Here is a 4,401-nt window from a genome sequence, read left to right as displayed (position 1 = left end):
ACTCAAACTCATCCTTTTTGATGGCTGCATAGTATTCCATGGTGTATATGTGCCACATTTTCTTAATCCAATCTGTCACTGATGGACATTTGGGTTGATTCCAAGTCTTTACTATTGTGAATAGTGCTGCAATAAACATACGTGTGCATGTGTCTTTATAGCAGCATAATTTATAATCCTTTGGGTATATACCCAGTAATGGGACGGCTGGGTCATATGGTACATCTAGTTCTAGATCCTTGAGGAATCGCCATACTGTTTTCCATAATGGTTGAACTAGTTTACAATCCCACCAACAGTGTAAAAGTGTTCCTATTTCTCCACATCCTCTCCAGCACCTGTTGTTTCCTGACTTTTTGATGATCGCCATTCTAACTGGTGTGAGATGGTATCTCATTGTGGTTTTGATTTGCATTTCTCTGATGGCCGGTGATGATGAGCATTTTTTCATGTGTCTGTTGGCTGTATGAATGTCTTCTTTTGAGAAATGTCTGTTCATATCCTTTGCCCACTTTTTGATGGGGTTGTTTGTTTTTTTCTTGTAAATTTGTTTGAGTTCTTTGTAGGTTCTGGATATTAGCCCTTTGTCAGATCAGTAGATTGCAAAAATTTTCTCCCATTTTGTAGGTTGCCTGTTCACTCTGATGGTAGTTTCTTTTGCTGTGCAGAAGCTCTTTAGTTTAATGAGATCCCATTTGTCAATTTTGGCTTTGGCTGCCGTTGCTTTTGGTGTTTTAGACATGAAGTCTTTGCCCATGCCTATGTCCTGAATGGTACTACCTAGGTTTTCCTCTAGGATTTTTATGGTATTAGGTCTAACATTTAAGTCTCTAATCCATCTTGAATTAATTTTCGTATAAGGAGTAAGGAAAGGATCCAGTTTCAGCTTTCTACTTATGGCTAGCCAATTTTCCCAGCACCATTTATTAAATAGGGAATCCTTTCCCCATTTCTTGTTTCTCTCAGGTTTGTCAAAGATCAGATGGCTGTAGATGTGTGGTATTATTTCTGAGGACTCTGTTCTGTTCCATTGGTCTATATCTGTATTTTTTTGCTTTTGTTACATGCAAGAAAAAAAAAATCAGCTTTTTTTTTCTACTATCAGCAAATCATGAATAAAATTTCTATCAGCACCAAGTAAAATTTACCTTGAAGAATCTAAATGACAGCAATGAGCCATTTGATACCAAAACTGAGTTAAGATATACATTTTGATTTTTAAAAGTAAATATATAAAAATATCCTTACATACTATTAGCTATACTATCAGGCGTTCCTATTTCATTATTTATGGGGACAGTTTTAATATTGAAATAAACTTCTTAGTCTTCATTAGTAGGTACATAATGCAATTTAAAGTAGAAAAACTCAAAACTGTAACTGCAACTTTATTTTTCATTGCTATCATTTCCATCTTATTCCATCCTAGGTAATTTTTTTAGATGTTTTAGGACCTTTATGTTCTCCACATATTCACCATAAAATACTGACAATAGATAAACAATAGGGGAAAGACTTTTCAGCAAAGTATCACTCTCATCATCAAACATTACAAAGAAAACAGTAAAGAGAACAAAGGATAAGGTAATTTAACAGAAATGTTTAGTTTAATGGCATAATTGAAAAACAACCAACCAATCAACTTTCTCTTCTACCTACGGAAAGAATGGTAAAAATTAATCAAGAAATTCTGCATCTTTGTCATAAAGGAGCTTAAAAAGAGAAAGAGGAAGACTGGGGACAGGGTGCAACTGTTGCTAAAGGAATGCTATAATGCAGAAGGTCAAAGATTTAATAAATTCTAAAAGTTCTACATGTATCAGTGATAACTGTATTATTAGAAATATAAATATATAGAAATATAAAGTATATGGTATTAAAAACAGACCTTGCTAATATAAACATATATAAAGTATGTCACTTCTCTTGTAATAACAGTATAATGATTGATATACAGTTTGCCCTTTGCCCCGTATTCTTAAACTACTCCTCCAATGGTCAATGGTGACCTTGAATCCACAGCCGCTGAACCCAGGAGACCCCACAGATGTTTAGATTCAGCACCTAGAGGGCCCCACCTACCCTCCATGCTGTGTGTTCCCATGACTCCAGAAATAATTAATTGCAACTTGCATTATTAAGTCTACAAGCAAATTTGGAATCTAACTAGAAAAAGTAGTAACAAAGGCAAAATAAGCGAGAATTTGTTAGAAAAGCAACGAGAAGATTTTTAAAAATGTTTCCAGTTCAAGTCAGAATTAAGGTGAACGTTAGGTCCCACCAGCTTTACAGAGCTGTAGATCTTTTGCTGTTGTTCTTTCAAAAAAGAAGAATCTACAATAAACATATTCATTTGAGAAAAATACTTTGTTAACTTTTTGTAGCCATCCCCAGGTTGCTTTAAACTTTGTATGTTCAAGAACAGAGTATATCCTGGTTAGGATGTGTTCATAGCTGATGCATCTCCAAAAAATTTTTCATGAAGGAGGCCAGCTTCTGAGCATCTTCAATCGTGACAGCATTATACAGAGAGGCCCGGATGCGTCCCACAGACCTATGCCCTTTCAAGGACAACATATTGAGTTCAAGAGCTTTATCAAGAAATGTTTTTTCTAAAGCATCATCTCCTTTGGTATTGCCAGTGAGGGATGGAATATTCATCTTGCTTCTACTTTGGGGCTCCACTGGACATACGTAGAATCCTTGAGAATTATCAGTAATCTCATAAATCATTTGAGATTTGATGGAGCTAAGCTTCTCCATGGCTGCAGCACCTCCATTGTTTTTAATCCTCTCTAGGACCAAGACCATGAGGTAGATGCTGAAACATGGAGGCGTGTTGTACAAGGAGTTGTTTCCAGCCTGCACCTCGTATTCCAAGACTGGGGGACACTCTCAGAGGGCAAACCCCAGCAGGTCATCACAGACATTCACCACAGTGACCCCAGCTGAACCAACATTCTTCTGAGCACCTGCAAAAATCACACCAATCTTGGAAACATCCACTGGCTCGGACAGGAAGTTTGAGGACATGTCACAAACCAGTACTGCTCCCTTGACATAGGGTATAAAGTTAAACTCCGCACCATGCACCGTCTCATTTGCTCAGTAATACACGTAAGAAGCATCCGGATTGAGGTTCCAGGTGCATGGATCTGGAATTTTTGTGTAACTCCCAAGTTTAGGGTGAACGATATTTATAGTCTCAAACTTCTTGGCTTCTTCTGCAGCCCTTAGCTGACCAAGCTCCTGTCACCACATAGTCAGCACACCTTCCTGCTTTCAAGCCAATCAGTTTTAAGGGGACAGCACCGAACTGGCCAGACCCACCTCCTTGCACAAAAATCACCTTACAGTCGTCTGGAACGGCTAGTAATTCCCGCACAAGATTCTCTGTATTGTTAATAATCTTGGCAAAATCTGATGACCTGTGATTCATTTCAAGAACACTAATGCCAACTCCTTTGTAGTCCAATAATTCCTTTTTTATCTCTAACAATACTGAGTGAGGCAGCTTGGTGGGACCAGACCCGAAGTTGACCACCTGCCTCGGGGCGTCCACGGTGTGGCAGCGAGGGCGGTGACTCAACCAAGGAAGACCAATCGCGTGAAGGGTTAGCATTCCCGGCTAGGTAATTCTTACAGATAAGTGGTTAAGTGAGTGGAGAACACAAACTTACAATGATTTGCCTGGTCTTCTAAGCAGACAACAAAGAAGCAGATATATAAATTTAATTAAAGTCAAATTTATTTTAAAACATAAAGGTAACTCTGATTCTACACTGACCCAAGGCCTATTGAATACTCTGGCTGTAAACTCTTCATCTTTTGAAGTCTTTCAGGGAATCAGTATAACAGTGGGCAAGTTGTTTCTTTCTGGGTATTTAAATGACACCCTATTGTCCTGAAGAAAAAAATTAATGATCCTTTTCAATTGTCCATCTATTAGGCACCCTAGTAAAGAAATGGTCTAAACACAAGCTTAGGAGTCAGGAAACATGGAGTGTAGTTTTAACACCATTTTAAAGCCAGTTTTGTGATTCTGAGTAATGTGGCAAAGCGATAGTTTTCAGTTCCTCAATTCTCTCACTGGAAAAGAAATTGCTGGATAACGTAAAGTGACATGTGTCAATAATTATTACTTAGTAATGGGGATATAATAATAATTGCATCCATTTTCTATGATTTTTCTGTAAAGAAACTACCAGAGAATTCATGGAAATTACTCTGTTTTTATTCTCTGGAAATTTTCTTTCCAAGTAGTGAGAATCAGTAAATGGCACTGGGTGCTCAATTTAAGTCTCCAGCAAACTGAAAAAGAGTCAAACAACTAACAGATTTCCTTTGCATTCAAAAATATAAAAGGCCAGGGAATTCAAAAGTAACCGTTTCCTAGATGGC

General features: G+C 37.7%; 1 pseudogene; it reads right to left on the bottom strand.

Moving 5' to 3' along the window:
* Window positions 1-1,505: 1,505 nt before the first annotated feature.
* LOC123568050 (phosphoserine aminotransferase pseudogene) lies at window positions 1,506-3,891 on the bottom strand (annotated as a pseudogene).
* Between the last annotated feature and the right edge of the window lie 510 nt (window positions 3,892-4,401).

This window comes from Macaca fascicularis, chromosome 1, assembly GCF_037993035.2.
Source record: "Macaca fascicularis isolate 582-1 chromosome 1, T2T-MFA8v1.1".
In the NCBI taxonomy this organism is placed as follows: domain Eukaryota; kingdom Metazoa; phylum Chordata; class Mammalia; order Primates; family Cercopithecidae; genus Macaca; species Macaca fascicularis.
The sequence above is the reverse complement of the archived record's forward strand: the minus strand, read 5'-3'. Positions and strand labels throughout refer to the sequence as shown.